Below are 24,777 nucleotides of genomic sequence, written 5' to 3' on the forward strand. Positions count from 1 at the left end.
AAAGCTGAATGCCAGTCGATACAGTTATGGACGAGTTCAATCCAGTCCTTTCAGGCATCCTTGTTTGCTTTTGTTATGCACCGTGCTGCCATTTCACCCACTCTTGATGGCTGACAGCCATGCGGGAGTTTTCACGTAAGTCTAACACAAACCAACATTTACCTGAAATTGTTTCAGGTTCATGCCATGCCCAAGGTTGCTTACATGCATGTAAGCTTGTTCCCCTGGGCCACCAGGCTCAATTCCTACCTTGTTGTGCAGGGTTTGTTTTGGTTTTCCCAGCTGTGAAACGCAAACAACTATAATACAGAAGGTTTTCTCTCTCCAGCCTTGGTTACTGCTGTTAGTTTTTCCACTCCATTCCTCTTTGTCTCGTTCCAGGAGCAGCTGAACCAGCTGACGACCGCTTTGCACAGCACATCCCCGCATTTCATCCACTGCATTGTTCCAAATTAATTCAAACAGTCTGGTAGGTGCCTGCAGCACTGCAGAGCAATCCTCAGGCAAAGCCACACAGTGCCTTCAGCACAAGTTGTGGCTGGCTGAACAGCAGATCTTTATTCAGGAATGAAAGAAGTTGGGTCCTCACTTCACAGACTACCTTGTACCCCTTCAAGGGAATGTTAGTCTGAGAGATGCTTCCAAGTGCCAGGGCTAGAGACAGGATGTCTAATAACCCTCTCATTTTGTGAGAGAAGCACAAAGAATTAGGAAATACACGACCTGGAACTAGACAAATTGGCACCACTGTTTATTAGGCTGCATTGCCTCCTGCAACCCTTTTTTTGCAGGATCAACCATGGAAACAGTGAGTTGCAGAGCAGAAGAGTAACATAGGTTTCCACCTATGATATATAAGAAAGTGGAAGGGCAAGTAATGGAAAGCAGCGAACAGCAAACAAATCTGGTATGAATAGGCAGTTACTCATGTTTGAATTCCAACACCATTACTGAATGCACATCTTCCACTTTCAGATGACGGAGGTATGCATCCTGTCCAGCGATCCCGTCCATGAGAAATCAGAGGGAGTGGGCATGAATGCCTACTTCTAACACTTCGGCATCCCCCTCCAAGAATTTCCACTTTGCACAGATGGATAGAAATGTCCACGAGCTTCCTTACCACCGGTATTTCAGTGCCATGTCCGTGGGGCTAGGAAGCTAAATCAGAGAAGATCTTAAGCAGTGATTAGCCTTTCTGTACTGCCGCTAACTGTAGCCCTTATATCATTATACCTGTCTTTCTCATTTTAGATACCAAAGCCTGAATCCCAGCATAATCCCTCCAGGGTTTGTGGACAATAAGAAGGCATCAGAGTTGCTGCTTGGCTCTACTGACCCGGGGGAGAGAGAGTACAGAATTGGATCTAACAAGGTACTGTTTACTCCTACCAAATTGAGCTAAATAAATTGATGGCCGTTATGACTCAGCATGCCTTTGGTGTAGATATAGCTGCAGAGTTAAGAGTTTCTACAGCAACCCACTTCCTCATGCATATAATGTTCTCTCTTACACATGCTCCCCAAACTGCCTTTTAATCAGACAGTACAGTTAATATAATGCAAATGAAGTGCACCTTAAGCTATGTGATAAATCTCACTTGCTCTTTACTATTCCTTAGTCAGACAAAAATCCTACTAACTGATCATTTATCCAATTTAAGACTGGAAAGGAAAACGGAGACTGTTGTAGCTGTCTAATATTAGCAGTATATATCATTAATTTTGCACATATGTTTTTGTCATAACATAATGAAAGTAGATATTGAAACAGCCACACAAAAGGGAGCATTCTGTTCTTTGCATGAACCTAAAATCTGCATTTCGCAACTTTTATAATAATTACACGATATTCATCACTCCTCCAGCCTATTCTATCCTTAAATTTCAACTTACAAATAGAGTTAAAGACACCGCCCCTGACCTTACTTTGAAAGACAACAGCCACAAGATTACTACTATTATTTTTTCATTGTCACTGAAACTACTTAGTGCATTTCCTGGCACAGGAGAGCACAAGGCATATTTGGGTTTCATGAAGGAAAAGACTTCCACTCCTCCCTTACTGTATGCCACTTAGCTAGATCTTATGATGACCCCGATGTTATTTTTTAGAGCTGGACACCTTGGGCACAGCAAAGGCTAAAGAACTCTGGACACATACATGCTAGAGGTGAATGGAACCCAATTCCTAAATATTAGTCTTCCATTCCCACAAGCTCCCCAAACTTTATCCTTTTTGTAAATGTAAAGGAGAGAAGAGACAAGATCACAAGGAAAGAAATCAACATGTAAAGACCAAATAAGTAAAATATCCTAATTTCTGAGTGCTAATACACAGCAAGTCTGGAGTTTCCTAGTCCCAAAGGCTACCTAGAACTCCAGGTTCTAAGACTCTCCTGTCTTCCAACATACTTTTCTGTGCTAGGATCCTGGCCACACTGGAAGATGACAGATGAACCTCTGGCAAAGGTCATGACCATGCCACAGCATCATGCTCTTGGTTTTCTGATGAGGATGGAGTACAAAAAGATGCCGTAAGGGTATCGTTGGGGAAAAAACTAGAAACTATTCTGTGAATCCAAGGTAGCATTAGAAACAAACCAGCAATGTAATTAATTTACTAGCAAGAACCATGAATTGAAACTGGCACTTCCAAGTTCTACATCCCAGTACACTGCAAAGCAATAAAGCTCTCCTGCTTTTTCCAAAGGCTCTATGCAGTAGAACGATATCGCAGCCTGACAGCTGGGTAGCTCCTTACCTCCTGTGCATCCACTCCAAAGACCAACAGCTGGAGGTTCTCTGCAACCTGGGAGAGCGCCTTATCCCTGTCCAGAAACCTAACTCACATGATGATGCAGTGAGTCTCCTGGAACTCAACCACAAAACATATGTTTATGAGTCACAAGATTTTGGTTTCGATCTGTGCACTTTTTCTGCCACTGCCTATGGTATCCATGGCTGCAGGATACAGGAGAGGAAAGACGGGAAGCAAAACACACCCTTTCAATTAGCTTCCAGTTTATTTGTACGTTTTTATTTGCGCATTTCCAGCAGTATTTGTCTCTTCTAGTGCATGAAAACTTCAATTTCTACATCCACAGTAGTATTTTTTAAACAAATTGAATTCTGTTGTCCTTTTTCCTATGTCAGCAAACTGCTATGACTCTTCTTGCAAGCCAAAAAATTGTCGGGCACTGAGGCCTACTCCATTTGACTCAGACTACGTACTGACTCCAGCATTCTGTCACATACAATCGAGCGTGAACACTTTTGAGTCTCCCAACATAAACTGCCTGGAAACAGAATTGTTTCTAAGACTCACATGTTCTGTTTGCTACAGGCTAGGCCTGATGGCAATTCATAGAAATGTCCAGAAGTTTCTGCAGCTGCTTTTCTGGGGAGGGTGGAAATTGTACACTAGGATGAGAAAACCACTCTGAGGTTGTCCTGTTCTGCAGAATTAAACAGTGGCAATTACATACAGGCACTGAGAACCTTGGGATGTCTGGGCAGGGAAGATAAGGGCTGGGAGAAAAAATAATAGCTGTGTTCACTTCAGTAAAGACACCGAGAAAGCTAGTGACTTTCTTGTTAATTGCTAATAGGGCAAGAGGCCTGAAAGATTTGTTTCCAAATCAATGCCAGAAAAGTTAGTAAACGGAGAAAGCCCTGAAATCCGAGTCTAAGCCTGCTACCTCCAGGGAGTGGGAAGAGAGTGTCTTAGAAATTCAAGACCTGGACTTCCCACTTCTAAAAACAGCATAGAGAGAAGTGGTGAGGTTATGAGCATGGGAATACAAGATTTCACTATTCATTAACATTTAAAAGCTGAAACAAAGCTGCTTGGATCACTTAAGCAGCACCACATTGTCAGCATGAAGGGGCAGTTCCAGCTCAGACTCCCTTCACTTAGTGCCAGGATGGATAATTCAGCTGGTTTTCTGGTAACAGAAGAAAGAAAGTGTTGACCAAGATACTCAAGCTTAAGTGAAACTGTGGTGGGTTGACCCTGGCTGGATGCCAGGATCCCACCAAAGCTGCTGTCTCACTCCCCTCCCTCAGCTGGACAGAGGAGAGAAAAAATATAATGAAAGGCTCATGGGTCAGAATAAGGATAGGGAGAGATCACTCACCAATTACTGACACAGGCAAAACAGACTCGACTTGGGGAAAAAGTTAATTTAATTTATTACCAATCAAATCAGAGTAGGATAACGTTCTCAATGAGCTGCTCCAGTGTGGGTCCCTTCCACGGGGTGCAGTCCTTCAGCAGCAGCCTGCTCCAGCGTGGGCCCCCCGTGGGGTCCCCAGCCCTGCCAGCAAACCTACTCCAGCCTGGGTTCCTCTCTCCATGGGGCCACAGGTCCTGCCAGGAGCCTGCTCCAGCATGGGCTTTCCACGGGGTCACAGCCTCCTTCAGGCACCTCCCTGCTCCAGAGTGGCGTTCTCCCTGGGCTGCAGGTAGAGATCTGCTCCCCCATGGACCTCCCTGGGCTGCAGGGGGACAGCCTGCGCCACCATGGTCTTCACCACAGGTTGCAGGGGAATCTTTGCTCTGGTGCCTGGAGCACCTCCTGCCCTCCTGCTGCACTGACCTGGGTGTCTGCAGGGCCATTTCTCTTGCATATTCTCACTCCTCTCTCCAGCAGCAATTGCTGTTGCACAGGGTTTTCCTCCCTTCTTAAATATCTTACCCTAGAGGCACTACCACCATTGCTGATGGGCTTGGCCTTGGCCAGTGGCAGGTCCGTCTTGTAGTCAGCTGGCATTGGTTTGATCAGACCCAGGGGAAGCTTCTAGCAGCTTCTCACAGAAGCCACCCCTGTAGCCCCTCCCCCCCCCAAACCTTGCCATGCAAACCCAATACAGAACCAAAACTATGTTAAAGCCAATTTTCCACATATAGGTGAAACAAAATCTGCCTTTTTACCCGGGGTCACACCTTCCCAACTCCAGTGCAAACCAAATGAACTCTCATAGCCTTAGAAAGAAAGGGCTTTCAAAGGGTTCTGGTCCCATTTGGACTAGTATGAATCTAGATCATTGTAAGAATCATTCTGCATTTATATCAATTCATAATCTGGAATACAGACCTGATTTCTATGCTGGCACACAGATCTGCTACTGTGCACCGTAACAACCTTGTCTAGGAGTTGTATTACTCACACTATAGCTACAAAACCCTCTGCACAAAACAGGCATTTCAGGAAACATCAGGCCTCCCACAGGTATGCAAAAAATACCAGGTTCTGATAATAAAAGGACCACCTCAGGGCTTTGAGGGACCATTATAATAGAAGAGGCTTGTTCTGGGAACATCATTGCTTGAATTCCTTACTTCCAGGTGAAGCCTTTGCTGAATGTGACCCAACAGGAGAAGAAAATGTAACTGAAGGAACTGGAGCTGAGACACATCATGTCAAAGACTCGGGAGCTCACAGAGCACATGAAAAAGCAGAGGAGCAGACAGCCACCCTCAGCCAGGAGAAGAATGACCTCTGCATCCAACTGCAGGCTGAGCGTTAGCACTGGTTAAAGGCTTAGTCTTCATTTAGGCAGGGCATCGGCTTTCTCAAATGACTCATAAGAGGCTCCTTTTCAGAATACAGAATGAATAAAGCGCATAATGGGGATGATGCATGAGATTCACAGACAGCCTGGCTGTATCTTAAATAAAGTTAAGTCCTTAGAAAACAGAGGAGACTGAGAGGTCTCACGGCTAAAGCAAAGGAGCTGTTGTCACAAGTCCCGAGTTCTCTTTCTGGTCAACCACTGATGCTCAGCATGGTCTACGGCAAACCACAGTGCCACCTTTTTAAAATGCAGACTCTTCTTTAAGGACCTCTGTGTGTGTATAAACAGATTTTTTGATGCTTAACTTTAAGAAGCTATGGCCTGAGTCATGGAGATTCTGATCAACTCTAACAACAGGTTTATTAACTTTGCAGAAGAGGCAAAATCTTGCATTTCTTGCTAATGTAAGTTTGCTGCCGTAAGAGGAAGGAGGTGTAGCACCTTTCCTAGGATGAACACTGGATTCCCACCCTTTCATTAGGAACAAAAGAACTTGTTGGATGCTGAGGAGTGCCTGGCCCAAATGATAAAATCAAAGATGGACCTAGTGAGCCAGATCCTGGGTATGAAGGAGCTGACATGAGTGCCAGCAAGCGGGTGCTGGAGGATTAGCTCAGCGATTTGAAATGTGACTTGGAAAGGCTGGAGACTACCTTGGCTAAAACTGAGAAGGAAAAGCAGGTATGATGCATAACAAAGAGGGTTTTTTTCCGCCTCCTTCTTCAGTAAAATGAACCCCGACAACCATGACAGCTCCTCCAGACAAGGCACCCTTTGGGATGCTCAGATTCACTCAGCTGATCTCCCCCACAGTTTCTTATATTGTCTCCCAGCAACTCATATAACCTGGGATGGATTTAATTCTACACCCTTCTACCCCACAGTCATACTCATTTCACAGCAATTTCTAGGGATCCCCCTACATAAAGACATCTGCATCTCCTCTACATTCTTAATTAATTCTACCCACTTTTACATGGCCTCTATTTATAAAACGCCCCCCTCCACAGCCATGTACCTCCTTTCCACCTAGCCTTGGGGAATACTTCTCCCTCTCCTGCACCTGAACTTTTTTTTATTTAATGTAATTGCAGAAGTTTGAAATCTGTACTGTAGCAGCCATGTGGCTGGCTGCTGCTTCTTCTGAAGTCAGTGTTAACATCCACAGGATGTTAAAACTCACAGATGCCTCATATGTCTCAGAATTTATTAACCGAATCTCAGATTCCTTCTAAAGAAATACAAATTTCCAGTGACATTTTGTCCTGGTGCTGCTAACGGCTTGTGTGATCCACAAAACCTGCATGATGTTCCCTTTCCTGTCTGCAGGCATTAAGACCACAGAGTTTGAACTCTGACTTCAGATCTCTCTGCTCAGAATGACTCAGTCACTAAATTCCAAAAGGAGAAGAGGGCGTTGGAGGAAGTTCATCAGGCAGAAATAACTGCTCCATTTTTCTTTACTCTCTCCCATTTTCATCTCCCAGTCTGGGGAAAGATAAAAAAAACCCCACCATTGTCTGCTTGCTTAAATACTGCGAGACTACAGTTTGCTGCACAAATGGGAACGGGGCCGTGCTTTTCTAGGTATTAACTCATGGCAGCAGAGCAAACTGTTGTCAATTTGTGCCACTGCCCAAAGGAGCTATGTGAATTGCTGAGGGCAAGTAGGATCCTTCTTTAAGAGTCAATGCTGGACTGAGCTCCTGTAGGCCTATTGAAAATGCATACACAAAGCGCATACTGCTCTCAGGAAGCACTCAGATCAACCTATCCTTTGGGTTTTCAGTCTGCCGCCAGGGCAGGGTAGTTAGTTTTTCACCCAACTCTGTTCACTAGTCTTGGTCTCTCCCTTCCTAGAAAATTGCAAGGTGAGGAGAACAAGGTGAAACACCCGAGCAAGACCAGCAGCAAACCTACCACTTGGATGCATGAGGTGAGGTGCAAGTTGCTGTGGTCTATATTGCAGACTGGCCTTTCTGGTCTGTTTTGACATCTCGGGCCCTTTCTGATAAACACCACCTATATGCGTATTACAAAGTTCTTTTTCACACTGATTCCACGTTTTTCAACTAGCTGCAGGACAAGTGGGAACAAGAAAAGACGACCCATGGCAGGGTGGGAAAGGCTCATTGTAAAGCAGAGAGTGACCTCAAAATGACAATTGCTCACCTCAGTGAGATGAAACGAGCCAAACTTGGAAGAGGTTGTAAAGAACTAAGTGTCAATTGTAACAGAATTTCCCAGGATCCTACTGGGTGCAGTTATGCTACATCATAGCTCTGACAGCATTACCTACACCTGAAAAGTCACTTGATGATAAAGTCACTGGGAAAATCCACAGTCATACCTTGATCTCTTCAGTATTAACCTAATGACAAGCAGAAGAGCAGTAGTATAGTTCAGGCAAGCAGTATCAGAAATATAGGATTTTGTTTCCTAAGTCTTTCCCTGACTCATTGTCTGATATTTGTAATTCATCTTCCACACTCACCCACATATAAAACGTGTATAATCTCTGGGAAGTTATAAGGCTTAAATGATTCATGTTTATGTAAGGACTTATGATCCTCAGATAAAAACTGTTTTAGAAATGCAAAATATTATCACAAATTAGAACTTTATTTTAGTGTTACTTCTGACTACTTTAGTGATGGGCCTGCCAGCGCTTCTCTGACAAACCTCCCCTTAGAAATTAACTTCCCAGAATACAAATTTCCAACTCTATATTATCCAAACCACTAATTCACCTAGTTAAAGAGCTAAGTAGTTAAGGCAATATGTGCAATCATTAATAAATACTGGCAAGCTTTGCTAATTCAAATTCTAACACAGAGCTCCACAGGGAGTACAAGATACTTGTGCTTCAGAGCAAGGCCACTGGGACACTTAAGTGACAGAAGAAAAATTAAGCGTTGGTGTCAGTCCCTCAGAGAGTTGCAAAGGGACAACTAAACTTCCTGGGCCACTTCAGCCTTTACTTGCAGACTAGTTAAGGATGGATAAGGAGGAGCTTCAGCAAAGGGAAAAGGGACTTAAGTGCCCCACCAGCCCCACTAAGGGGACAGGACACTAGATCGCAACCCACTTTCAACAAAGATTAACCTGCTTGCTGCAGAGTAGAAATGCTTATTTGGCTTAACTCATTTGCTATAACATCCTACCTTTTCTTACTCCACAGCTGCCTGCCTGCACAGCTTTATCTTTTTGATGACTGAGTTGGTGTAACAGATTAATACAGACCTTTTAAGCCTGCTAAAATGGATTCTGTAGCCTATTCTGTACCCTTTAAACCCTTAAGTAACAGAAGCAGCTGAGATCTAGTATTTATTTTTCCCCAGGTGGATCTTCACTTTTTTTCTACAGCAGATTCTGATTACTTCTCAATGAGCTTGTGAAACCTCTCGGCTTGGAAACGTTTCCCTTTGTAGCTTCTAGTGAATCAATAGCTCAGCCAGCTCTGAGATCCAGCTTGTCTGGTATGTTATCCACTCACTCTAAACTCTACTTTCTTTGAAGTCTGGGAAACTGTATGCTCACTGCAGATCTCCTCTGAATTCAAATATTTCTTTCATCCAACATATTTCAGTGCCCAAATATTTAACTAAAAACTCAGCATTCTAACAAAAACATGACCCACAAACCTGGTTTGCAGCTGTTTCTATGAACAACCCTCTATTTCCCTCAAGTAAGCAAATCAGCTTGATTATGTTCCTAAAGGCCAAATTCCAACACGATACAGGAAGCTAACCATGATGCAGATAACATCAGTTGTCTACTGAGACACCCGGCCAGGTCTTTTCTGCTTTGTTGGCTCAGTATTCCCAGCTGTAGATCTCTCCCAGGAAAGAAAATCCAGCAGAGCTGACAAACATATAGAGAAGGTGAAGAAATTAAGAATCTTGTTTGTATTTCCCCAAATTTCTCTCACATCTCTTGCTCATAGACACTGCTGTGCTTGTGTGCGCCCTCCAGCCCGTATATTGAAGAGTTAGAAGACGACCTGGGAAGTTGAGCATACTATAAGAACATAGGTAACAGTATCTAAGGAGGAAAAAAGCCCTCGGGGGAGTGATTACACGTCTGAAAAGACCTGACGATATTAAACTACTAATCAAACCCCAAAATTCCTCATGAAAGAGTAGTAAGATGGACAGCAATCTTGAACTCTTGTTTTAGCCTATGAAAACTCACTGTTATAAATCGCACACGCTACTCCTTTCACAGAAACCTCTGAAGAAGCCAGTTTCTGATGGGGCAGTCCTCCACAGTGCGAGAGAGAAGCAGGTCAGGGAAAATGGGGGTTTCTCTGTCCTATGCTTCAGCTATCAAATCACCCCATCCACTTTCTACAGTTCTGTAGTTCTGGCTGGATCTACTCCAATAAATCTTACGTAAATTGCTGGGATGCGGTTGTTAAATATATAATCAGACTCATTAACAATGGAAAAGCATGAAGATAATTTAGTCCCCAAAAGGTTGTATTTTAATAGAATGCTCTGAACACATTCTAATGACTAATACAAATTGATAGCATCAATAAGAAGTAACATTTCCATTTCAATTCACCTTAGAAGTGCTAGCTAACTAATTCTCAACCACATCACACCATAGGTCAGTGTTGTGAGACACCTTGCATAGGTGGGCAAACAGAGGTAAAGGAACTTGCCCAGTGACACAAGGTCAGTTAAAGCAGAGCACGGCATTTGGGAATTCCTGTTCCCTCTCTGATTATGCCTCACACTTGCTACCATTATTTCCAAAATGGTTATGCTTCTAAGTATACACAGGCTCTTCAAGCATGAAATAAAAATTTCTTCCCCTCTTTCCCACTAGGTTGGGGAAGGAAGATTGCCTGGAAGAAGCTGGTGTTGCAACAACTGCTCAGGTCAGACACCTTCCTTGCATCTGAGCACCTTGTCTCTTTCCTCAGAGAATGAGAAATTTCACTGGGACTTTCCAAAGAAGCAGGTTCTTCAGCAGCTTCCCTGAGCAAGAGCAGGCCAGATCCTCTGGACCTTCCCCTCACACTGCAGACCTGGGAAGGGGTAAAGCTCCATGAAATTCACTGTGAGCTTTGTTATTCCCATAGAGTTGGAGTGGAAGGTGATCAGAGATTCATTAGAAAGTTGCTAATGCAGAAGCACACAGTAAAAAAAAAGGCAGGACTGTTAGGTGTATTTTTTATTGTTTTACAAGGAAGATACATGGCCTGCAGTCCAGAGAATTACTCTGAGCTTTAGCAAGGAGGCCTAGAGATGGCTGGTCTTTCTGGAAGATACCAGCCACTGACCTCTAATGGATTAATACCAAAGATGGGATTTGTCCCAGATAAAGACACTATTAAAGCTAAATAAAAGGCTTCCAGAAGCCTTTCTTATAAAGCATCCCCAAGGGCCTTACTGAGACTCCAAGGCTGCCAGATCCCAGCTGACAACACGTACTTGGCCCCTTCTCAGATTCTGCAAGCGGGGAGCTGGGCTGCTGCAGCTGCTCCTCGAGCTGGAGGAGGCAGCCCTGCAGAGTGGGGCCACGGGCTCGACCCTGCGCAGGAAGCACATGGTTGCCACGGCTGAGATGGCAGAGCTGGTGGAGAATCCCCAGAGTGAAAGCGAAGCTGGAGACGGACAAAAAGGTCATGAAAGCAAAGACAGATGACCTCAGTGCAAGCGTAGAGTCTCTGTAGAAATCCAAGGTGAGAGGCCAGCATGGAATTCCTCAACGAACCACCAGTGCAGCCACGGGCACAGCCATCGGCGCAAGGCAGAATTCAGCCCTCTGCAGCGCGAGCTAACTGATAGCAGAAAGCAGCTGTTTGCAGGTGGTGCTGAACACTGCAGCCCCGGCTGATGGAGTGGGCATCCCCCTCGCTAAAGATCAGGACGCTCTGCACTCCCCTTGGCTATTATGGTCATCTCCTTCTAATTACAACCAACTGGGATAAACTGAGTTTGCAAGAGAGGGAGGATATATTGGCCCTTCGAGCCTTACTCAGCATCATATGACTGACTTCTCTCTTACAGCTGAACTCAGATGCTCATGTTCACAAGCTGGAAGATAACCTGTCTGAAGCCAATGCCCAGCTGGATGAGGTGGAAAAGAGCCAAGCTGAAATTAATGCCGTCAGGCTCCAAGGTAAATTCCTTGACAGCTTTGTGCAATGTTACCTCCCTCCAATCCTCCTTTTCCCCTACATTTCATCTAACTCTGGCAGCCCTGCCTCGTTTCCTCCAGCAAATCTGCCCAATCCTTCCAGCCTTTCTCTCCAGTCAGATTGAATTAGTTCCTCTCCTGCCTCTTTATGCACTTTTCCCACAGCCAAAACCAGCCAGCTGAGTTGGGAGCACAAGGAAGCTCAGGGCAGGCATAACCAGATTGTCCACATAAAGATTTCTCTCACTTTGCCAGCAGATGACTCCAAGAGTCAGCTGGATGAAGAGGCAAGGGTACTGGGGACCACCAACTGCCTACACAAGTTGCTGCTGTCATGAGACATGCAGTGCCTGCTCTTTTGCATGCTGTCCACTTCAGAGTAACAAATCTTTTGTGTTAGTTCTCACAAAAGAGAACTTTCTCATCCAAATTAATCTCTGGGCTTGTTAACCAGCTGATCTTGGAGGCGGTGTGGGGGACATGAGCCTTGTGTGGATATGAACATAAGATACAGAATCTCCCATGAGTCAGCAGCAAAGAGCAGAACACACACCTCTTGATTCTCAGTCCACTGCCCAGCCAGTGGACCGTACAGCAGTTAATTTGCATAGGTCACACAAGTTTGGCTCCAAATATACCAGTATTTCAGGTCTCTGTCTGACACATCTGCCTTGGAAATTTCTGCTTATCTCCAAAGAGTAATTCTAGTGCTGCACCTGTATATCAAAAGTCTGGCAAGAACTCTCTCTGTGTTCAGAAAAATCGCCAAATGCGTTTACTGTCATAATTCCTTTGAAACACTGTTTGAGAGAAAACAGTGATGATGACAAGCCAAGTTCTGTTTTCAGTTGTATGAGCTCAACTCAATTCACTGCAGTACAGTAAAAAAAAGGTACAGAGAACAGGAACTTTGCTCCCGACCAGGAAGACATTCTGAAGCCTGAGATGTTTCTAGCTCGTCCAGAACAGAGTTGTTCATGTGGAGGGCTCCAGCTCTGGGGAGTGAGGTCAGTGTATTTGTATTTCCTATAGGACAGATCCATAGTAATGGCTGTGCTATTCCTAGTCCTGCACTACTGCTGCAGTGAGCCTGGCCAACACCAAGCACGATTTGGACCCAATGGAGGAGTAGTTGGAGGAAGAGGAGGAGAGCAAAGCCGAACTGCAGTGCCTGGTCTCTAAACTCAATACCGGAGTATTGAGGAATACCTGGAGGACTAAATAAAAGGCTGATGACATTGAAAGAACCAAAGAGCTGGAAGAAACCAAGTGAGCACTCAGCTTTCAGGGAGTCTGGGATGGGATTTGTGGCAGTCTTATTATTTAGTTTGGCTGCTGAGTCACAGCTTATAGATGTGATCTGTTAGGATTCAGTTTGGTAAGACAGAGAGAAAGCAAAGGGCTCCAGCCAAGAGAAAGAAAATAATACTTGCAATAATAAAGAGGGGCTATTGAGACCTAACATTTGTACACCAACAACAGAAAACCAACACTGATCCTTTCTGATAAAGGCTTGGAATTGGAGAGCCTTTCTTTACTCCAACAAGGACTTTACTCTTCCAGCAGCCCTACAAAAGCCACTAGCATTTCCTAAGAATAAAGCAAACATCAAATCAGATTAAAGCCCTTAGAATCTGGTGTGTGAGAGCTGGTATTACAGACTAGACATTGAGCCAATCTTTGCAGCAGTCTCTCTAACAGAGCTAACAAAGGTGCTTTCACATAATAGCAACAAAAGTTAAGGCATCTGGAGGGTTTCACTGTGCGCCTGAACAAGTTGAGACAAATGGAATAAGCTACTACATCTCTGCATGACTTTGTACGGACTCCCAGGGATATTCACAAGTGAGGGAGGCTACTTTGCTCTTAGACACTACTCCAGTCCTTGAGATACCTGAATGGAACGTGGAAGCATCTGTCACCAGGTTACAATCCAGCAATAAAGAGCTGAGCTGCGGCCCAATATGCCATAACCACCAGTGGAGGGGAAGAACCAGCCACTGGTTTTACAGTCCTTTTTCTGCGACTGCTGCCACGATTTCACTTTTTCACTCATGCAAATAGTGATTGTGCTCAAGATGAGGGCTGCTGACTCCTACCACTCCTCACTCCATGAACAACTTACCAGGATGTATCTGCCCTCCCTCCCTCAGCACAAAGCTGGCTGTAAGGCTCCAAGAAGGAGAAAAGACAGCTGAATCAGTCCAAGCCTGGGTTGCCAACACAGAGAAAGCTAAGCAGAGGCTTCAGAAAGAAGTGGACGACCTCACTGTTGACCTCAAGAAGGCAAGAAATCCAGCCACTCAAGAGCATATCCAGCACAAGCCTGACCAACAAGATCTAAGACCTGGTACTGGAAGCCCTGGGAGTCTTCCTGTTAACTCAGGTCAGCTTTGGACTGGTGCCTTATTTCTTACTATTTTAAGATCTCCCTATTAAATGTCAAGTAATCTGTATGGCCATGAGAAGCAAGGCTAAGATTTATCACATCAAGAGAAAACCCAGATGAGAGCCGCAGCTAATTCCTAGGAGCACACAGCATGCTTCTGGCAAGCTCATTAGCTGACTTCCAGAAACAAGAGTACAGCTAAAGCAAAAGCTCTCCTTTACTGCAAGGCAAGGTATTCATCTTCTTTTTAAGGATAATGATATCCTGCTTTGAACTTTTCAGTGTTGCAGTACCAGTGGGTTGGCCACTGGTTATTAACTACCATACTCAAAGCAGATCTAAACAACATGTAGTTTAAACACTAGCAACAAATGCTCCTTCATTAAATTAGTATTTCTACTCTGGCTCACGTTAGTGTAAAAGCATGAATAGTAGTGCAACTGTGGGACATTTGAATAAAAATGTTACTTAAAATAGGCACAAAGGCTGCTCCAAATCCACTGAAGTCTTTGGGTATCTGCCAATGGTTGCAGTCAGCTTTAGAACAGGTCTCAAGAGCTGAAAATCCCACATACAGTATTACATTACTGGGCTGAAAAAAAAAAAAATCTGTTTCACCATCACTTTCTTTAATGAAGCAGTTCTTTATTCTATGGTTCCTGTGGTGTGCTTGTCACCATGGTATCTGAACGCATGTGCAGATCATACGGATATGTAGAATATTTGTGATTAAAAGCTCCTAGGAAAGAAAAATGTACCTTTATTCTTTCCCTTCATGACAACCGGTTAAACACAGTCTAAAACAGTCTTGAATAACATCTTGTTTGTAACCGAATCGTCTTTGAAATAGAAAGAGTCACACTAATCAACCCAGGCAATTACTAACAGCACATCTGCACAAGGAATATCTGAAGTGGAAAACATTTGCTCCACAGCAGCATCATTATAACCGCAGGAGCAAGGAAGACTATCACACTGATGGGAACTGGGTGATCTCGTTAAATTCCTAATGGTGAGGAAAGAAAGCCTCGTAAACATTTTAATCATCCATTCAGAGTGACCAAGAGAAACTCTGCCAGTCATTAGAGCGGCTGCCAATTTAACTGTGACTAGCTGGCAGGACATGCAGAGAAGTGAAGTGTAAAGAAAACTTGTGTCCGGTGAATGCTTGGCTTTATCTTTCCAGGCCAATGCTGCTTGTGCTGCCCTGGACAAGAAGCAGAGAGCCTTTGATAAGATGCTGGCAGAGTGGCAACAACAAATGCAGAGCTGCAGGTGGAAGTGGATAGTTCCCAGAAGGAATGTACAAAACTGAAAATTTTGAACTTAAGACTGCCTACGAAGAATCCTAGGAGCACCTGAAAAAGGAGAACAAGGGCACTTCAGGGTGAGTACTGGTTTGATGTTAAAAAACTCTGCAAATCATAAGCCCTTTGATTCCTACTGAATGATCTCTCGTGGCATCTTCCAGCACCAATTCCACTTTTCTTATTTCTATCAGTGCTTTCACCCTCTGGGAACATATATTTGATGTACTTAAAATCACAGGTTAGAGTCTACCCTTGGGACAGAGTCTGCACTCATATGTCCTATCAGATCACCCAAGACTGTGTACTGCTTCCAGGGAGCTGGCACCAGGGATAACATTGAGGATCAAGGTCCTTTCTGACCCCTCAAAAGGCAACCACAATAGCAGCTTGGTTGTACTCACTATTATACTAGGAGGTCGTCACTCCAGGATGGGCCATGTATCATCACTAGAACTCCACATAAGCATTAGGCTTAAATAAGACACAGGCTGCGGTCCCAGTTCCAGCTACCAGCATCCTCTCTAATTCTGAGTCACTTAGGGGACTATTAACAATGGCCAACTTTACCCTGGGAAGATGACATTCCCTTTACCCTCAACAGGGAGGATTAGGCATCTCCAGAAATCATCTCAGAGCAAGTCAGTTAAACTCCTACTCAGAGTCTCCCTCTTGGCATCACTTCTCCCCCACTGGCTGTACAGGGAGACCAGCTGCCTTGGTGCCTTTTTTTTTTTTTTTAAAAAACCAATTCTGTAAAGTGCAAAAATTGATCTCTTACAGGAGGCTGGAAGACAACACTGTAAATATTTAGAAGATGCTACAATCTGCTGCCCTTGCGGCCAACAGAAAACAGTGACGGACTCCCTGGCACAAACCCAGTGTTTTCTGGGCTGTCTCCCCCAACCCTTTGCTCTGGCCTACATTGGCTGGCAGAGCACCCCATTCTGTGGTACAGAGGTGATGTGGTGTCCTGTTTTCATTTTGTAAGAGCAACCATCTGAAAGGGGGGAGAGGGGAAGGCTGGATAAAAACTGGAAAAAATTTCTCTTGATTTAGTAAGTTTCATTCTTCCACCTCCATGAACACATGCAGTGAGCAGGGCTCATTCAGAAATCCAGGATAATATTTAGCAACAAAAGAAAAGGGCAGCTGATATAAAGTGACTGGAATCATTTCATGCCATTTCCATTCAAAGAATCTGTCTGGTGCACTTGGTAAAGTTCACAGTCCTGAAATAAACCTATCATATAAAATATCCGTTTTCTTCCCTAGAGGAAATTAAGGATCTAATCAATGAGCTGGGGGAGGGAGGGAAGAGCGTTCATGAGCTGCAAATAAGAGACTGAAAATTGAGAAGGATGAACTGCAGGTGGCACTGGAGGAAGCAGAGTCTTCCCTGGAGGTACCAATGCTCCAGATGTGAGAGCTGCACGCCAGCCCGGTGGCGGCTGCTGCCCACATTCCATCAGATGGATTTTGTATGTATAACCCAAAAAGGGCAGTTGTTCATCCATCTGTTGCACCCTTGCAGGCTGAAGAAAGTAAACCGATTTGCATTCAGCTCAAATGGGCTCAGGTTAAGGCTGACACTTGACAGGAGAAGGAAGAATTTGAAACAACCAGGTACAGTGATGATACGACATTAAGCAACAGGCAAAGGCTGCAGCGTGGAGGTTTTAAGTTAGACGCTGGGAACGTTTTATAGTCATTAAGGGGAGTTACTCCTTGGACCAGATTGTCTGGAGGTTGTACAGTCTCCATTATTGGAAGTTAAGTGCAGTCTGGTCACATGCTGTCTGGTGGGACTGGTTTAGCAGGAGGTGATCCAGATTTTAAGCAGTAGATTTTTAAGATGACCTCTTGAAAGCTCTCCCAGCCCTATGTTTTAAACGGAAGTATTCATGAATGGCTTGGCACAAAATCCTGGTATCTCAGTTTTAAACAGGTTTGAAGAGTTACTGTAAATTACTTGGTGGGCAATAATTTGATGCAAAGTCTGGATCAGACTCAACATAACAGAATGCCGTACCATATGCTTCACTGGACCCCACAGAAATAATCACCAGCGTGCAAATGAGTCTCTGCAGGCGAGTCTGGAGACTGAAGTGAAGGGGAGCGCTGAAGTTCTCAGGCTCAAGAAGATGGACACTGATCCAACCAGCATGGAAATGCAACTGGATCACGCCAACAGGAACAACAATGAGCAGGTCAGGACACTGAGTAAACTGCAACAGCATGTCAAGGTAAACTGGAGAGGGTAGAAGTAGGTCCCTGGATGGAAAAGCATACCAGTTCTATTTTATAGCTTAAGCAACAGAGCAGTAGATTATGTACTCTTGTTTAGACAGATATCTTGAACAAACTGAGAATTTACATTCAAAAGCCTTGGTTCTCCCACTCATACCAATTTCAATCTGCAGTAGTTCCAACAAAGCTTACACAAGACAAGCATTACTATCAGCTTTTGTCAAAGTAGAAACCCAAGGAACTGCTCATATGTAATTAAAACAAAAAAGTTCTGCTTTCAAGAGAAATTATAATTGCTGTTTGAACAGGATAGCCAAGAAATGAACTCGAAACTATCAGAGATTTAAAACCAAGGACCTTCCTTTGGCTCCTCATTTGTAAAATAAAACTAAGTAAGTAAATTAGTAAAAGGCTAGTCTCTTTGTTGGAATGAAGTGATACAACTGCTGCCAAAAATCCAATTTTAGTATCTTAAAGAGTAACAACAAAGATTCTTTCTCTATATACATGTGTCTCTATATACACACTCACTCAAACCTAACTTGTCCTCAGTTACATCAGTCTCAGTCAGAAGTAATTCTCTTAAAGTCAGTGTGGCTACAATGATATGAGACAGGCGTACACGACCTGGGGACCCAGTGCTGGGGGTTTTTTGCAGGGTTTGGGTTTTGCCTTTTTTTTTTTTTTGGATCTGGCATCACCTTAAAGAGCAGCTTTGCAGGGAGACCTCCTACATCTTTCAGCTTCCTCTCCTTTCATTATTTACATTAATCTTTCATCTGCTTTCAGGACCTTCGGATCCAAACAGATGAGGATGCTGGCCAGCATGAGGAGGAGCTGCAGGAGCAGTACACGCCACCTCAGCCCACTACAGACAGAGCTGGAAGCACAGAGCGGCCTGGAGGGCAGCAAGCACTCTCGCAAAGCCCTGGAGCAGGCAGAGGTCATGGAGGAGACATAATGAACTGAATGTCCACGTACAGAGAGAGCAGAACTATTTATGCAACAGCTGTCTTGTCAGAGAGTTTACATGCATGTGGTTTAACATTAAATCTTAACTTCAGGTTACAAGTGCAGGATTAGGCCAATAATGGATAAATGTAAGAGTGGTCTATAAGATTGGTCTGATAACTCCATGGAATATGAAGAGCTCAGTCTTTAGAGATACTATACTGATAGCAGGATTTAAAAAAAAAAACAAACAAACACACAAAACCAAACCACAACATTTTGGACCAGATTTGCTCCTAGCAAGGACTATGAAAACACTTTCAGCAAATTCAGTGGAAGAATTAGAGTGCTGAGTGCTTCTGAAAAAGCCACCTTAAAAGGGACAGCGTGAAATTCTGCCTCCATTGAAACTATACTTTTACTAGTTGTTTCCATGGTGCTGGGATTTCTTCCCTAGACTGTAACCCACAGTGAGACCCATTTTAGTGAAATTTTAAGCATCCTTGCGTTACGGATTGCAGTATGAAATAACATACCTGCCATTTCATTTTGTGCATAGATTTAAGAAGCTACTTTAGCATTCACCATTATAGTCTGTAGTTCTTTTCCATAAAGACCACACATGCTAACATTTCCAAGGAGAAGAGTATAACTTCTGGAAAGAACTGACAATACAAGAAGCATTTCTCAGCTGCAATTATGGGACATCAGTTACAAAAACTGAGTTGTAAATGTGGTTTTTATTCAAATAGGTTAAAAAATGCAATGAATGCATTCACTTCCAATTGACTGATGACAAAAGGATACATTTTTAGCAGATAAACTGCTATCTCCATAGCAAATTTGAGTTTTTAAACTTATTTCTTATACAAAACCTACATAGCACAGTACTCGTGCAGCATTCTGGAACACAATGGCACATTTACTTGATGTTTTGCTGAAGAGCAGCTTGTGTTGCTAGAATGCAGTTTTTCTATGAAAGCCTTTGTAGTTCTCCCTCCTTAGAGTGGTTTTTTTTTATTATTGTTATTTTTACAGCAGCAACAACAACAGTCCTTCAATGATTCATATCAGTAAACAGTAAGCACTAAATGAGCTGTGGGGCTCATATTTTCCATGAGATAGACACACACATACATATTGTAAACTGTGGAGCAGAGACTATAGTTGTTCAGAATGCAATCAAATACAGTTTCAGTTGGGTCTAAAGCCAGCTGCTGCTACTGTAGCATGACTTTGAAATAAATAATATTGGTACATAAACTTCAATTCATACACAAAGAAATTCAGGAAAATAGACTCAGAGCCTTCATAAATAACAGGGTCTGTTTCTGCCTCAGAGGTGTATCATCATTTTAGCTCTCATTTAGCGTGCAAGTAAATACACAGGTCCTAATGTTCTGTAATGTTCTGATCCAGTGGGGATGAATCCTGCTTGGCATAACAGTGCACGATTTTACAGAGAAAAAACAAACTCTACAGAAAACCGTGCTGCACAAATCATCTCTTTGAAAGCCAAATGGAAGAGCTGAGCAGATAAAGCATGCTGGGTCTCTAAGACTTCTTTCTGCTCTCTAGAAATCAGTCTGCTTACTATTAAATGAAAGCTGGAGCTTGACCTTCAACACACTACTAATGAGCATGAGGAAATCATCAGTGAGTACTGAGCAGCTGATGAGAGAGCAAAGAAAGCTGTGGCTGATGTAAGTCACCTCCCCACCTTTCTGCCCTTTACATTGGTAGCTGGAAACCTTAAGGTATATATTCCATTATTTCTCTCCAGTGCTGATTTGAAAGCGCACTGTTAATAATACATGTCAGCACTTGCATTGCTTTTTATGATCCTGAAAAGCAGAATGCATGTTAGCTCACTGATTGCAGCCTCGCAAAATTAATCTGCAAAAGAAGAAATCCACTTCATCTCTGCCTCCCTGGTAATCTACATCACAGATGGCACCCTGAGGAATTCCTCCATTTCCTCTCGATTTATCCTTTTCTTTCACTTATTACACAACTCCACTCATCACACCTATCAGGCCTCCAACAAAGAGTAGGCCGGCTTCCCTCTCTAGCTAGTCAATGGCATTCGTAATTGGCACAGAGGGGAGAAAAGTTGCCAGCACCGAGCAGATTGCTCCTTTGGCACTGTGCTGACAACTGGCACTTCAGAAATATCACAGCTAGCTATGGATTTAATGCACAGCATTTCCTCCCAGAGTGAGGCTGAGCCTTCTGCCGCCTTTGCGCTTTCAGCTACTGCGTGTTCAGACAATATCTTCGCCTTCCATCTACAGCACATTCTCAGCCACCGTCTTTCCATTGAAAGGTAGAAATCAAAGCCTGAAGTGTCATTAGAACCAAAACTATTGACTTAATAATAGGTGGGGATAATACCTTTGACTGCTCCAGTGGTACGGCATGAGCATACCACCACCTGGTTTATGGTCTGATCTAGAGTTGCCCAAGTCAGCTGGGATTACTTCCATTGATTTCAGTTGGATTTGCCTCTTTAGAAAGGCAGCCCACGATACATAGAAAAATTAAAGATATGGCAGAATTTCTCAGAAGCTAACATACACATATTCTAGCTTTTAACGCTCTGCATAAATAGCTGTGCTGTCAATCTGTTTCATACCTTCCTCACAGGCTTCCTGTGTGGCAGAAGATCTGTGGCAGGAGCAGAATCGTTGCGTGCACCTGGAAAAGATTAAGAAGAACTATTAAATTGCAATAAAAGACCTGCAAGTCAAGATGGAATAGGCTGAGCAGTTAGCCCTGAATGGAGAAAAAAAAAAGCACCATCATGAAACTCCAGGGTAAGAAAAATATGTACAAAAATATTAGATCATTCCAACTGAGCAGCTATGAAACTCTCTCCTGCACCTGAGCTTCCACATTCAGCACAAATACCTGAAAAGGAATGTTTTCATTTAACAGCCAACATGTCCCAAAGGGAATGCACTAATTTAAGGAAATCCAGACTAGGCAGAAAAGATGCATGTAGGACACTCTCAGCCCACTGGAGCGCAAGAGAACTTCAGCACTTTGTGCCCCGTGCAGAACTTACCAATCAGAATCTTTATGGTGTTTGAGTACAGCAATAGCAAGCCACTGGTATCAGCAGCTGATCTACACCCGCAAAGGAGAATTTCCAAGGTGTACTGTCATCAGTGGCATGACTTGCTGTTTATTTCGTTTTCAACTGCAACAAAACTCTAGAGCACCAATAGCTTCAAATTCCCAGGGTAGATACCATCTTCCTACTTCTTTTTCTGATCCCCGTAATTCCACATCAACACCTCCAATCCCTTCCATAATCATTTATCCTTCTGCTCCTTTTCAGACGAAGGAACTGGAAATGGAGTTAGACTCCAAGCAGAAACACCATGCGAAGACTAAAAATTCTGCACAAAACCAAGAAGGCCTCTAAAGGAGCCAGTCTTCCACAAAAGATGGCCACAAAACCAACTAGCGCATGCAGGAGCAGCTGGAAAAGATGCAGCACAAACTGCGAACTTACAAGAGGCAAATTGCAGAGGCTGTACATATTCCCTGCTACAGCTCACTGTTTCATCACACAATTGTACCTTATGCACCAGGGGCATTTTGCCTCTCCAAAACACATATTACAGGAAGCACTCACTCAGTTTCTACTGATAGCAGCCCCAGACATGTGGCCCACTGTAGACTTGCATGCACCTATTGAGAGTCACCCAAAATGTGCATCATTCTCTACAAAGGATTACTCTCCCTTCTTTGCAGCCACTTCCCTTCCTCAATTACAGTCTCTAATATGTGCAAAGATATGAACACACAATTTAAAAGATACCTACTACCATTCTTTAGGGTCACGACTATACTCCTCACCTTGATGTCATTATGCACAGGTAATGGACATGTTCCAGGTGAGTTTTTTCCAGTGCAAAGACTTCTCTTGTTAAATCAAACCCTTTCTGGTACAGGAACAGGAGGCTAGCCAAAGCCTGGCTGAGTAAAGGCAGACTGTACCTGAACTGGATGATGCAGAGGAGAGGGAGAGGAGATGGCTGAATCAGCTCTAAACAAACTGCACACATTGTGTCTCAGCAAGCAAAGGGCTCACTTTTTGAGAGATTATCCAAGTGCCTCAATCCTCTTCCTCTGTGTCAGCAGCTCAGGAACAGGCACCAAAGATAGAGCTCGCAATGTTTGAACCCACCTGCCATGAGTTTATTAGAGCAGAAAAGGGTGTGGGATGGAGATGAGGAAAACATAGGTGTGTTCTCAACACCAGCTGACTCATGCAGTTACCTACACAAGGGAACAGAGATATTCCAGAAATATTTTCATGCATGGAGGCAAGTTCTGAAATAGCTAATGGTTAGTGCAGATGTGTTTTCAGTAATGGTAAAATAGCAACTGGAACAAATGCATTTAGGCATATAACCTTTGAAAAGTAGGCTAAGAGAGTGCAGATGTCACACACTTTACACTTTGCTCTGAATGTGGTCATTTAGAGCCTGAGCCTAGGGGCCCACTGGCCTGAGCATGAAGGCTCCTACCTGCTTCACCACAGATCTTCTCTGGTAGCAAGGGAAAAAACAGTCAGTATCAAGCACATCATTACCTAGAAAGCCAGTATGTAAAAAGTCGGCACAGTAAAAGTTCGGTCAAACTGCATGCTGAGGGAGCAGCCCTTCTTTCTCATTCTGTATTATGACTGTTGCACACATTACACAAAGTTAAAACAGGAGCTGGCAAGGCAGTGTCCTAAATGCTGATTTAAGATCCTGCTTACTACGCCAATTTGTCACAAATGAGTGACTTTACACAGTTTGATTTAGTAGTAGTTTAGAATTTATTTGTGGCCAATCGCAGGATTTGGTCATGATATTTTAACAGCACTCAATCATCAGTCGATTAACAAAGTGATTTGACAAAATTAACCAGAACAGTGGCTTAGCTAAAAGATTCGAAGATGGCAAGGTTCACTCTCATACTGCACGGAAAAAGCACACATAGGAAAATAAAGTTTCACTCAAGTTCAGATGATTCAGAGAGAGATCATGGGTGCAGAGAATAAGGAGGACCCTCCTGTTTAGTCATGGGGTTCAGAATAGACCCCCTTACTTTCTAAACTCCTTTTCAGAGAGGAGTCTAGGTGCGGCTAGGTCCAATCTCAGTCTCAGATGTGGCCAATGGTTTATGTCTAAGGATAATATATATATATAGTAGCAGTATAAGACTCACTTTGTAATTAAATCATACATCTACAGACTACTTAAATCGATTCAAACATGCATATACACAGACATGATTTTTATATATATATAAAGGTACACCTGTTAAAAATTCCCCTCGAGTTCAGTGAAATACATCAAATGTCTTGGCATTTCTCAAGGGGCAAGGGTTGAGCCTCAAGGAGTAAAAGGTTTCAGCCCAGGCTCCACTGTCAGTCTTTGCCAAGGGACCTCCAATTTTAGCAAACTTAAAAGGTTTGCTAACTCTGAGAGGCGTCCCACTCAGAGGGAGATGCTGGTCACAGCCCACTGTGGTCCAGGAGAGCTCAAAGAGCCTCACTTAGGACCACTGTATTATAGGATCATGAGATGATTGGCTTTAGTCATCAGTAAATTTCCAGTCCGGGCCACAATCTGGGTCGGTAACCACTGGAATTCCAGTAATGATGGTACTGTGCCACTCGGGCTAGGATTCAGGTAAGGTATGTTCTGAGGATATTGGGGGATAACTGATGGTTCCTGTTCTTGCTCCCCACCTCAGCTATGTACGAGTTTCCGGTATGGACAGTGCTGCCTAATTGACTCCTTACACCAAGGCCAAGATCTTAGGGGATTTTCTGAGATCGTAAAGTGGTCTGGGAGAAGAGAGCTGGGGGGATGCACCACCACAGGCAGGCACAGTATTAAGTAGCAAAAAAGCAGTACATTTGGGTATACGGACTTTCCCCGCTTAAAAATCCCAGATTTGCAGTTATTTAGATCATCAGTGACTATGTGATCTTAAGGCAATGGTCTTGATAATTCAGGAATATTACTGATAAAAACCAATTTTAACAAATTACTGTGATCTACATGGCAGTTCTAGAGAAGCAGAGAATACAATTAGGGGAAAAAATTACATTTGTTGCATCTTCCGTTTAAACATCAG

The 24,777-nt window shown here is 43.5% G+C and overlaps 1 pseudogene; it reads left to right on the forward strand.

The window, feature by feature from the left end:
- The first annotated feature begins 2,448 nt into the window (after positions 1–2,448).
- Positions 2,449–21,998, forward strand: LOC104132631 (annotated as a pseudogene).
- The last annotated feature ends 2,779 nt before the right edge of the window (positions 21,999–24,777 follow it).

This window comes from Egretta garzetta, unplaced genomic scaffold (assembly GCF_000687185.1).
Source record: "Egretta garzetta isolate BGI_Z169 unplaced genomic scaffold, ASM68718v1 scaffold299, whole genome shotgun sequence".
Lineage (NCBI taxonomy): Eukaryota > Metazoa > Chordata > Aves > Pelecaniformes > Ardeidae > Egretta > Egretta garzetta.